Source organism: Saccostrea echinata, unplaced genomic scaffold, assembly GCF_033153115.1.
Source record: "Saccostrea echinata isolate AGI-Se365-2 ecotype Australia unplaced genomic scaffold, CSIRO_AGI_Sech_v1 ptg000054l, whole genome shotgun sequence".
Lineage (NCBI taxonomy): Eukaryota > Metazoa > Mollusca > Bivalvia > Ostreida > Ostreidae > Saccostrea > Saccostrea echinata.
Window position 1 is genome coordinate 69,400,799 of NW_026889803.1, and position 14,006 is coordinate 69,414,804.

General features: G+C 32.8%; 1 long non-coding RNA gene across 1 annotated transcript; it reads right to left on the reverse strand.

Annotated features, from left to right (window-relative positions):
- Window positions 1-249: 249 nt before the first annotated feature.
- LOC133172167 (uncharacterized) lies at window positions 250-2,490 on the reverse strand. The gene is made up of 3 exons (XR_009718909.1): window positions 2,458-2,490; window positions 1,142-1,212; window positions 250-279 (listed from the first exon to the last, which is right to left on the reverse strand). It is a non-coding gene; the product is annotated as an uncharacterized LOC133172167 (long non-coding RNA).
- Window positions 2,491-14,006: the final 11,516 nt, after the last annotated feature.

Sequence of the window (14,006 nt, forward strand, 5' to 3'; positions counted from 1 at the left end):
TCAGGGGTTTTCATTTGAGTCAATAATTGATTAATTACCGCAGTTTATCCGCAGTAAAAACACAAAATTTATAAACTGTGGTCATAAGGAACGTTTAACGCTTTTAATTTCAAATAATTTAGAAACATGCAATAAGTCCTTTAAGTCTTTCATACCAAATTCACCTAATTTATTAAGTGGTAACTTTGCTGCCATTACTGCATTTTTCCTTTCTGGAGCTGAGATAGAGGCCAAGGCGTAATACTTTCCCTCTGGCGGAACAGGAATGCCTAAGAAGGACTGTATTTAGCCGCAAGTAATGAGAAAAGTCAAATTAATATAGATATTAGTATCACTAATTAATATCCTCATTAATATCACTAATAAATATCAATACTAGTATCACTAATTAATATCAATACTAGTATCACTAATTGATATCATCATTAATATCACTAATTGATATCAATACTAGTATCACTAATTAATATCTTCATTTTTATCACTAATTAATATCAATACTAGTATCACTCATTAATATCATCATTTATATCACTAATTAATATCAATACTAGTATCACTAATTAGTATCATCATTTATATCACTAATTAATATCAATACTAGAATCACTAATTAGTATCATCATTTATATCACTAAATAAATTAATATCAATACTAGTATCACTAATTAATATCATCATTTATATCACTAATTAATATCAATACTAGTATCACTAGTTAATATCAATACTAGTATCACTAATTAATATCAATACTAGTATCACTAATTGATATCATCATTTATATCACTAACTGATATCAATACTAGTATCACTAATTAATATCAATACTAGTATCACTAATTAATATCATCATTTATATCACTAGTTAATATCAATACTAGTATCACTAATTAGTATCATCATTTATATCACTAATTTAAAATCATCAATACTATCACCACTGTCCAGTTGCACATTATGTAGTGAGATTAATATTTTGATATAAAAAAACGCGGTTATATAATTATATAGAACGAGTTCAAGACATGCATACTGAAAATTTAAAGTCCACAAATGTGAGTGAAACATTTTGCAAAAAACATTCAAAAAGATATTTCCCAAATGAAAAATATGGCTTCTTGAATAAATATATACTTACACTGGTTCTTGTAAAGTTGCGAACGGAAATGTTACACATGTTTTTCTCAAATCCACATCTGACTAATAAATCTAAAATGAAATTTAAACATTCATTGTTTATCAATATTAGCTTTGCTAATATAATTTGTGATAAAGGCTGGTTTAAAAATGCTTGCTATAAAATCAAATTGTGCAAGGCAAGACTCATGAAACGGCTGAGATTATGATATGAACTTATGAAATTATAAAACTTATAAACAATTTAAACAAACTCTGAATATTTAAGTTTTGTAAAACAAACTTAAATAGTTTTAACTTGTATGAAATGTGAAGATACTAATAATAATCATGCTCGAACTTCAACTTAACAATACACATTGTGAGCAGAACAAACAAATATATCTGCTAACAAAGGTGGGATCAGGTGTCATTGAGAAATGAGCATCCCCTGTTGAAACCCGGCATGTGGTTTTTGTCATGATCGGGTGAACGAAAAAATCCGTTAACAATCACGTGCTTTGCCTGTGTTTCGTTTGTTTGTATGTATGTTGTTTAACGTCCCTCTCGAGAATTTTTCACTCATATGGAGACGCCACCACTTGCCGGTGGAGAGCTACAAATTTTGTCCTATACTCGGCACTTACGGCCATTGAGCAGTGAGGGATCTTTTTCGTGCCAGCACCTACTGCGACACGGGGCCTCGGTTTATACGGTCTCATCCGAAGGACCGGTCTCCACGTCCCACAGTGGGATTCGAACCTGCGACGTAAGGAACAACTCCTTACTCCGCGACTCTAGAGCAGACGCTCTAACCACTGCGCCACGCGGGCCTTTGCCTTTGCAGTAGAGTTTGAGTATCTGAATGATAATTTTTATGCATCTTTTGTTGTTTTATTTTTTAGATCAAGTCTTTCAATTTTCTGTTGGAATAATCATGGGTACTATTTACACCCTTAATTAGCAGATCTAGCAGAAAATTATATGAATTAATATAAAACTTCTACACGAAAAGAAAACATGTGACACCTGATCTCGCTCCTGATGTTTTTAAAGGATTCGTTTTGCTCTGCTCCAAAATTGTATTGTTTCAATGGATTTTTGAAATTAAAAACGGCTGGAATCGTTATATTTTAATTTATTTATGAAATTCTTCAAAAAAGGGATTAATTCTTCGTAAGAACTCATTGTAAAATATTAAAGTGAGTATGTGCTTTATGACAAATTATAGCTATAAAACTTAACTTGGAAAATCCTTCATTTACAATTTTTAAATTTAAAGTCACTGCTCCTGCGTTTAATTTATTTCTTATATACACAAGCTTATTCTATACTTACTGTTGTCTTCACATAGAGTACCGGTATATTCCACTGGACAGATACACGTATTATGTATCCTACACTCACCATTGTTTTTACATGGATTGGGATCACATGTAGCAACGCCCTCTACCTCCTATATAAAGAAGAAAAAGGATGTATGTTTAAGGAGAAGATAGGATGTGTTTATTTATTAAATTGGATATTGACATTTATATTAGCTATCCCTCCCCTAGTTAATTTTTCTATAAACTTTATCAAAATCACGTGTTGCCTACCTTTATCTTAAATCTGGATCCACTCCTTCTGTTAATGTTTAAAAAGTCAGGACGCACAACCATCCTATTCTGGTGAGAACCAGTATCTAGCCCTCCCTTTTAAATGTAAAATTGACATTTATAAATAAAAAACCCACAATTACATGTAGATTGCTACCATTTTTTAAATACAGAATTAAAACTCCCAGACTGAATGTCGTTAGTAAAGGATCCCAATTAAAAATCAAATGTTAAGAATTCGGGTGCATCTTTGCATTCCTTTCTTTTTCAATGTTTGGTTGGTGATGGCTCAGCTATAATGTTATCCGTTCCCTACCACTAGTAGTGATCAGCATATTGCTAAATATACTTAGAATATAACAAATCAATTTCAAATGTTATTTTCAATGATTTGATTTAAATTAGCCAATTTTAAAAAAAAAATTCGCAAAAAAGAAAAAAAAGAAAAAAAATATATGATACATTTGAAAAAAAAATTTTTGACAATAAATAAAACTCAAATATCCAATTCCTAATAATTGTGAAGAAAAGAAAGATGAAATGATCACGTGCAAATCCAAAACATAATCCTTGGAAAGATTTCGTGCAATGGGGAATAAAGCATTCCCTGTAGACTTGTCACCTGGCGAGAACTTATCTATATCATTTAAGTGGATTGACCCATAACGAATAAATATGTAATAAGGGCCCGAAAATTTGTACAAAGAACGTCAGTCATCATGAGACCAAATATTTGACCAAACAGAATGATTAAGCAATAACCTCGTACTAATTATAAAATATCTGAAATTTTAAATGGTGATACTCCTGTAACATCAACAGATTTGGCAAAAGCCTGTTATATTTTAGATAGTACACAGATAGTCTCGAGTATCGAATTAACTAAGAGATTTAAACAACATTTGCAGACATAAGAGAAGATAACGATAGAAGAGATAAAGCCATCACATTAAGCATAAAAATAAAATAAAATTGTTAATTTGCCATCAATGCCCTCATTAAGTAGGTTAAATATTCAAACATAAACATACGTGTCAGATTCTGGGGTGTTTTTATTTCGAGTTCAGTGAGATATATCGAAGCGAGGTATAAACGAAATGGATGTTAATGATTCATAAAAAACTGTATATATATCTGAATTTAATGTAAAACAAAAGTTTGTAAAAATAATTTCAGCAGATTGTTTCAAGTCATTTCTCCAAATAACATATAGAAATTATTAATCAGAAACTCGAGAATCTTCCAAATATCTACTTCTAACCCTATCCATAACTTGACAAAGAATCATTTTATTTAAATAAAATAATCTTCAGGATGACAAGATATGAATATTTTATACTCACCGAATGGGATTGTTGACACCACACTAAGACAATACACATGAAGAACACGGCTTCTCTCAGCATTGTTTTGAATTTTAACACTTAGGTGTTAAAACAACTTTATAGCAAAGAAACTCAATCTATATACTATTGGTGATGAATTTGATAAATGTTCTATCAATTTTCTACATCTTTAAAAGAGAGTAAAAATAAAACTTTAAGGCGTGCTTCTCTAGCAAGATTTCCTATCAAACAAAGTGCATCAAGTTCTTTTATCAAAATAATGAAGAAAAACGCCTATAGCAACCTTTCCATTAAATGCATAATGATTTTTATGAGCCTACGAGTGACTTTTTTTTACTTTAAACAAGCCGTTTAAATTATTCTTAAATTAAATGTTCCTTACACTAAGCATAGTAAAGGATAGAGTTTTTGTGTATTTTCCCATTGCTTGGATTCAAGATAGAAATCCTTTGTATTTAAAATGACTAAGCTCACTTAAACAATCTTTAGGAGCAAAACTGTGTACTCCTCCTTAGCACCTAATCTCACGTCGGGTGTTCTGGGGGTCAGTCTTTGCTCTGCTCCTGGGTTTTGTTGTTACAATGGACTTTTGGGCTTGATTGCTGTTTGTTTTCTTCATATTTAATCAGATATTTGTTCACATATGTTTCTGTCAAATTCACCTATATATGACCTCAATCATGTCATACAAAAATCGATGTTTAAATATTTTTTGCGTTCTTTTGATCTGAAAGAAGACATTCTTTTATCAAATATTGCTAAAAGTCAAGAAATGTCTTGTTCTCTATAATCATCTTAAGTCTTTTATCTCCCTTTAGAAATTCTATATATTCGTTCCATGAAAGAGTTTATACATTCGCGTCTACATATGAGTGAAAATTCTCGAGAGGGACGTTTAACAACAAACAAACACACAAACAAAACAAAAAGTTTATAAATTATCTCAATACCAGTTTTAGCTTTAGATTTGCAACACAATGGACCTAGAAATATAAATGCACTGTACTTCCTTTGTGCGACAAATTGTCACAATTCAACCCTCTTTCTCGCCTTCAAATGTTATGAGTCTGATCAAAGTTGCAGACAAAGACATCATCACAATGCCTATATAATTTAAAAAAAAACAAACTTGTTTTTATCAGAGAAGAATAGTTTTCTTGTCACTTTATTTATACCTAGTAATGTAGGTATTTTCTTTAAAGTTTTGTTCAATCGCCCATATACTAGTACTCTAAATGGATTACAATTTTGAAATACGAGTATATAAATTAGATAACCAAGAACACGGACAGTGAACTATTAAAAATTGAAAAACTGGATCGAATACTGGTGTCTAATCTTTCACATAAAGGTTTGGAGAATAATCTTTTGATTTGCAAGTAACGCATGTTCTAAGATATCGGTTTGATATGGTACGTGTAGTCGCCCACGGATCACTTACAAGCTGTTGACAATCGTTAATTTGTCCCACACAATCAGAGTAGAAGACATTTAACTTTATAACAAAGAAACTTTTTACAGAGGACGTTCTCTGTCAGCTAACGATTTAGCAAACCCTTAAAGACGTACAACACACTGGGGGAGATAACTCTTGCAATTTCATTTAAATGTTTAACTTGACGTCAAATTTGACGTTTATAATAAAGCGTCAAAATGACGACCGAATCGATCCTGACGTAATTAAAAGAAAATGGGATTAGGGACTTGATGTGGTTTCTTTAGAAATACCTAATCGTATCCTTGATTATCCTTGATTATTGATTTAAAACCCGCCCCTCCTTCCATAAAAAGGGAAGGAAAGAAAGATGTCTTAAAATTTCTTTAATTTTATATGAAACTCGTATCCGTGATCAATATTAGCAGAACAATATTCTTTATCTTTTTTATGATACATTGCTTTCTTTTGTTACAGTTGGCTATGTAACATTCGCATAACCAGATCAAGGGCCTATCTTAAAATTAAGAATTAGCCATATAAATACTGTTTTGTTCTCCTTTTAAGGAAAATAAATGTTTTACAACCCGTTTCCAAAAGTTCACTGGTCAAAGAGGAACAACTCTAAAAATGTGGGAGATTTTCCCCTTCCCTTCTTGCGTTATTTCCTCCTGTTTGCCGAACAGTTATGAAGACACATTTACAATGAATTCTGATGAATTCAGACTCTTAAAACTATAATATAAACTAAGTAAGTACCGAAAATGTAATAGAATTGTTTATTCAAATGGTCCGAATTCATGAATATCTTATATGCGGCAAACTGGCCATATCCGACCATCTAGGTCTGCGATCTACCACTGTAAACAATTTCAGTGCGCATTTCCTCAAATCAAAACAAAACGTTTGATACATGTATCACTGTACATGAATATTTTGACACATGAATAATTTAAACATAGATGGAGAATTTATAGTTTGATAAATTGTAGTTAATGTAGACGAATACGATACTTCATTTTATCTATAGTCTATAGAAGCAAAAGAAGGATGCATACAAGTGTGTGTGTGTGGTGGTGGGGGGTACTTCTAGACCCCTCTCTTGTTTGAAATAAATAAGGAACAATATATTTCATTTACCAGTCTGTTTACATCATAGAAGAGTTGAATTTTCAACATTGTGCGTTCACTTTTAATGAAAAATGAGATTAAAATTCAATGTAAGTTGAATTCATACGTAGGTATAAAATTAAATGCATTTCAGCCATGTGTATGGACTACGTATTGGACACATGGAATTGAAATCCTTAGAGAATAAGTTTTACTTTTATTCTAGTAGTTGATAGTTTAACTCTTATTCTAGTTGTCAGAATTTTAATCTGCATGAATGAATGAATGAATTGGTACTTCAGGGATTTAAAAGATTAAATATATATCTCGAGGGTAACCTATGTTTCATCAAGTTCTAATGACTGCGTCAAAAAAAACGGGGGGGGGGGGGGGAGCTTCGTCAAAAATTGCCTATACATCTACTTTCAATGGACTGAACAGTTTTAAGAACTCTGATATATAATGTAAATAATTTTTTTAAAGCAAAAAATTTTTCTAGCTTGGAATTGTTCATGTAGATTTGTAGATCTAACAATGTTTTCGTCCTACGTCTGAAAGACGCTTGAGAAACGTGACTTAAGGATAAAGGGGGGGGGGGTTGATTTTTCGCTATAAATTCAAAACGGCTCGTTTAAAAAAAATTACAAAAAATTATCAAGATTACTTTTGTAACCGTTACATGAAAAAAGTATTTTTTCCAAAATTAAACGATAGGTTTTTTCATTAAAAAAATATTCATATTAAAAAATACGCATTTTTCAAGGCTTAAATGAACCATAGTTTTTCAGTTAAAGTTCTTCAAAAAATATTTTGCCAATGTGTACCTCTACAAAAATATTTTATTTGTGTGCTTAATGATTATACGAATGAGTCGATGATATTTGACAGCCAGACTAGCTGAACCTTTTTGATAATCAAGGATTTTATAGCTAGCAGATTGAAAACTTCTTCTCCGCGTGAACAACCAAAGGGAGGTACTTTTTGGAACTTCCTGTCCAAATACGACTCAAACGATTTTGTCCAAAATGTGCATACACATTGTATATATAGTTATGTATAATATATACAAAAATAGCGAAAATTAAACGACAGGAAATTTTTGGTGATGGGTGTGTTGTACGTCCTTAAACCGCCTTAGTAGTCCGTTATTGTTGAGTGGACCCTGAAGTTATTACACATGTCATCAACTCCTTGCAATATTTTCGGAGTTGACTGTTTTTGTATACTTTTTGTCGTCAAAATATTATTTTGAGGAATATATCTCACTGAGAGAGAGAGAGAGAGAGAGAGAGAGAGAGAGAGAGAGAGAGAGAGAGATGAGACATTACTTTTTTCGTTCTGGTCATTACATCCATGTATTATGAAAAGAATTAACAGTAAACAAGCTCAAAAATCTTTCGGAACAAGACAAATTTGGAGCAGAGCAAACATGGACCTTTAAAAACATCAGAGGTTGGATCAGTTACAACTGAGGAGTAAGTATCCTCTGTCGACCGGTCACACTCGCCAAGTAATCCTGTCATGATCGGGCTAACGGAAAATCTGATTCAGTAGAGAAGTGAGAGCAAAAACAATGGTATAACAATCTGTATGAAACGCCAGTCAACATTCCAATTAAAGATAGATTGTATTTGCTGATAAGGTCATTGTATGGACCATGGAATGTTGAATTTAAACGATATGGTTGATATTCTTGTTTCATCAGCTTATTTTTCAATAGCTTGCCTCGTATGAAAAATTTTACTTACGTAGAGTGTTCATTTGCGTATCGAGACAACTGAGAGACATAGACTCCATATGCCGGTGATAAGGGAATATTGCTACATAATAAGGGAAGTTGACGATAGTAAATGTAAAATCATCATGTCTATGACCAAGTTTGGTTGTTTTGTTACCATTAAGCCTTTACCTGGCGAAATATTCGAAACAAATGTGTTAGACTCTGTGGTATCTTTTATTTCGAATTCAAATGGATATATCGAATCAACGAAGGAATAAAAATTAATATCACTGACAGTCTGATTAAAACCAGCCCTCTTCTCCTTTCACTCGTCAGGGTCTGACAGGCATCGCAAGGAGGTCATCTTCACACGACCTCTACATTTGCATGCGATCAAAAAATATCAACCAATCATAAAAGTGCTTTTATCTCTTTTACAATCGGGTATAACTCTTCAAAATTGGAGGTAAAAAAGAACACAAGAATGGCTACGTGCGAAGATATTGAAAACATTATCGGGTGCGTTCTCTCCAGGTTTAATATTAAGGAACTGAAAAAAGAACAGCGTCAGTTATTAGATTATCTTCTTAGAGGCGAAAATTGCGTGGCTGTTTTGCCAAATGGATATGGAAAATTACTACCATACCAAATCTTTGCACCTATATATCTCCAACTACGGGACGAGAAAGTGGTCGTTTTGGTGTGCTGTCCCCTCATTGCTCTTATGGAGGATCAGGTGCAGCGGATACAGAAGACTCAGTTTGTTTCCGCTGAATATATAGGCAAGTTATTTAAAACCATCCGACATCTTTGCTTGGGATCCAGATTGACCTGCCACAGAACAATGCATTTCCACCGAAAACTAGCACAATGTTATTCAGCTGTTATCTGCAGTTGAAAATGTCATATAACCCATTATGATTCTGTCAAAAACAATGACATGCTGATATTGATGTAAATTTTAAAAAATACATATATAAAACGTACATATAACCTTTCCCAGCCACTCTAGTTTTTTCTATTTGCTGTTTGACACATGGAAACGCCTGTATTTTGCGTAACATCGAAATCCAAACGGGTAAAACCTTGCCATGTAGCAGAGATTAAATATATACATATAATATTTATGTCAAACATGTTTTGTACACTACATTTACTCATTTATATATAGTAACAGAGATTAGAAAATGAAAATGCTGAATTTTTAATTTTGCAGGTAGCAAATCTGACTTTGATCTGAAAGCACACAACATTGATGTGGTATTTGCATCCCCAGAACTCTTAGTCGGAAGCAAAACATGCAGTGAGGCTATACAATCTTTGAAAGTCATAGTCATAGTCATAGATGAATTTCACACAATTGCTACACATTGCTACTTGGTATGTAATATGATATACAGGTAACTCTCGATACCTCGAAGTCCGCGGGACCGAGGAAAAACTTCGAGAGATCAAGAGTTCGAGTTTTCAAGAGTCCGGAATTTTCCGGGTTTGTTGACAGGTTTTAAAATTAGTCTTACCGGATGTAATGATTTTCATGCAGTGCTAACCTCTTACACGTGGTTTTTATAAAACAACCATATTTTTCGTAATTCAGATGAATATTTCATTAAACTGAGTAAAGCAGAAAATGTATATAATCATTTCATGTATATTTATTTATTCTTCGTAAAACGGACATCATACTATGCATTCGTTACATGAAAACGGCATTTTACAGCGTCGTACATAGCTTTGACTATTCCAAAAATGATCATTGAACGCAGCTCTGTAAGTATTTGTCCAATAATAGTCGTCATATTGACACTGAGGCTGTTTCTGCTTTTTTTCATATTTCGTTTACCTTTGACACTGACTCGAAATAAAAATTAAATTAGTGTTTTGTCTTTTAATCAATCACTACTTTTCAATGACACTTCGTATCTAAATTATCGCAAGACAGTCGATGGTAATTATTTCAATAGCATATAGGCAAAATATGATAATTTATAAATCAATTATCACCTTGCAGCATAAGTGTCACCTGAACAAACATAACGTTCCTCGAGACCCGCGTCTTCTACCTGGGGCCATTTAAATGTCCAGGTAAAGGTGCTAATTATATAATCTTGTATACACAAAGCCACTTCGAGGTATCGAGGGTAAATTCTAATAGAATATGCATAGCGGGACTGCATTTTGACTTCGAGGGATCAAGGGTTTCGAGAGATCAAGAGTTCGAGAAATCAAGAGTAAATTTGCTTAGTTATATAGTGGAAAAATTTGGAACCGGAGACTCACTTTGAGCGATCAAGAACTTCGAGAGATCGAAGTTCGAGCCATCAAGAGTTGCCTGTACAAGGAAAACAAAGTTTTTAATTGAGTGTTCTTAATCAATAAATCATACAAATACTGATTGAGTGAAATGATAACCATATTTATTACAGGTAAATGGTGAATAAGCATTTAATTTTCTGTCGCTGCTTCTATGAATAAGTGACAAGTCACTTACTGATAATTTTATACAAGTACCGATACTAGTATACCGGTATTACAAATTAAAGTAATAGTGCCCATGCCCAATTCAAACTAAGCATTTTAATTCTCTATAATTATATCCCTGCTCTGAAGGAGAGGGGGGTATACTGTTTTACCTTGTGTGTCTGTCTGTAACCAATTTTTTTTATCACAGTTTTCTCAGCAAGTTCTTCTCATCGATGCTTGAAATTTCAAAACAGTTTTTGTTAAGGCATGGCATATATAGGGATTCATTTTTCTATGAATCAGATGTCAACTTCCTTTTTTAATATCTGTGCATTTGTCCCTACCATACATAATAAATTTTTGTCTCAGTTTTCTCACTGACTAGTAGTGACCACTCATCGCATGTGCATGAAACTTTAACACACTCTTTGTCTAGACGTGCCATATTGCGGGATTTATTTTTGTTTGAATCAAATGTCAACTTCCTGTTTATCAGTGTATCTGTCTGTACAATAGCTAACGAATTTACATTACAGTTTTCTCAGCAACTACTCATTGCAGATGCTTGCAGGGATGGGGTAATTGAAACAAGTAATTGTAATTTACTGTATTTAAATACATTTTTCTCAAAGTATTTGAAAGTATTTGTAATTGAGCTTGCTTTCATAAGTAATTGAATGTATTTCAATACCTTCCAAAAATGTCATATATTTTTTAATGACTTTTCAATGACATGTCAAATAGTTTATTTTTCAAGTTAAATATTAAAAATGGTGTTTCATAATGATGCATACCAGTACGGGTTGGCATGAGCTTGTGTTTATTCCATAATTAAATGCCTAAATAATGTATATACATCATGCTTGAAAATTTAACACACTAGTTGTTGAGGCATTCAATATGGTGAGATTTTCCCCTAGAATCTGATGTTAAATTCCTGTTCATCCCTGTGTCTGTCCGTAACTGAACTTGTGTACATTCACATCAGAATGTATATCCACATTACAGCGGGGGTATTACTAGTGAGTTTTCAGACTTCTTCTTTATCAATTATATATATATATATATATATATATATATATATATAACTCTGATTTAAGGACTAGGGAGACCAGACCATTATATATGGCTTAAGGAGACAATATACAAATTTTTTAAATTTGCTTTTTTCTAAAAAGAAATACCAGATCAAAGATCTATAGAACACCATTTAGTCGACTCTTGGTTTATTTTTTCATAATAAATGCCTCCTAAAAATATATGAAAAAAATGGTCTCCTTAATATTTTATGTTTCTCTCATATGACTTAAGGAGACCAGTGTATATTTTTTATAAATATAACTTGTGGTTTAAGTAGACCATATTTCTTTCATAGTAATTTCACTTATTATGCATTAATTAACATATTGTTTCCAACCAGAATAGTTGCGGATGGTCATTAGTCAAGGTCAGCAGAAAGATATTTGTGCTAATGTGACTCAACATGATCAGTACAAAACTTTGAATTAAACTAAAGTCATTGCACAAGTGACTTAAATAGAGAGTAGTTGCCCCAGTGGCGCAGTGGTTAGAGCGTCTGCTCTAGAGTAGCGAAGTAAGGAGTTGATCCTTACGTCGCAGGTTCAAATCCCACTGTGGGATGGGGAGACCGGTCCTTCAGATGAGACCGTATAAATCGAGGTCCTGTGTCACAGTAGGTGCTGGCACGAAAAAAATCCCTCGATGCTCAATGGCCGTAAGTGCCGATATAGGACAAAATTTGGAGATCTCCACCGGCATGTGGTGGTGTCTCCATTTGAGTGAAAAAATCTTGAGAGGAATGTTAAACAACATTCAATCAATCAATATATAGAGAGTATAAGCCCAGAGTAGCTTGTTCTGATATCCACATTTAACTCTCAATGCTGTCGGTGCAGTGGAAAGAGCCAATGCTCTAGAGTCGTGAAGTTAATTGATCCTTTTCTCACATGTTTGAATCCCACTGTGGGATGTAGAGACCGGTCCTTCGTACAAACAGAGGTCCAGTGTCGCAGTAGATGCTGGCATGAAAAAGATCCCTCACTGCCCATTGGCCCTGAGTGCCGAGCATAGCTCATTTGCAGCTCTCCATCGGGAAGTGTTGGCATCTCCATATGAGTGAAAAATTCTCCAGAGGGACGTTAAACAACAAACAAACTCTCAATGCCCAAAACAGTTTAACCTAAAAGTGAATGCAGACATAGATTATTCTTAAGACCAAGTATAGTATAGTATACTCCATATTGTTTTGTTGAGGACACAAAGTTCACAGTGGACATCAAGTAGTTTTTCCTGCTATTTATACCAAGCTTCTTTTAAACCATATAGTCACTGAGTGCATTCACTTTCCAACTAATTGATGAAGTTCTGACCTATGCCTATATTTGTTTAAATTCTTTCTGATTTAAGAATACATTTGACCAGTTGAAACCAAGAGTACATGTACTACATAAAATTTCAAGGTTGTGATTAAGATTCAGTAAATGTTATGCCCCATCCAGTATAGCAATATGTGGATGCCATGTTCAATATACATATTTGCTATCATTAAACTTGCAGAGACCATGAATCAAAATAATTCAAATGCTTAAAAATCATTTTATTTTTACTGCTAGTCAAAATACAGTCACTCAAGCATATCCTTTGTTAATTTGAAAAAAAAATGATAGTTTAACATTTATTATTAATACCATACCAAAGCACAAGATAGTGCACTTCTTACATAATCCAATGATTCATGCCGCGATTTTACCTATTTAGATGTTTCTTATTTACAGTTCAGTATACATGATATACCAGTACAATGTGACACTAACTTAGTATCAGTTAAATGGATCATTACTATTCTGTTTTTAAGAAGTTTGCAGGGTAAAAAGTATAATAAAATAAAAATGTTGATACATTTATTGATTGCATATGCTAAAAACTTTTATAAAATATCAAACATTGTATCATAACAGCTTTTACAAATGAATTCAATACATTCAAAGGTACAAAAATCAAATTATTTTCATCCACAATTTTATCATATTCAGTTGAACAACAGCTACATCTATTATATAAAATGTATGGTAGTTGGCACTGATGGTATATATATCCTGAGCAAAGAAAAAACATACCTAATCAAAGAATACAAAGCTCACTTCTATAAATGTTATCTACTAGTAAGGCAAAGTCTCACTCAACAAACACTCTGG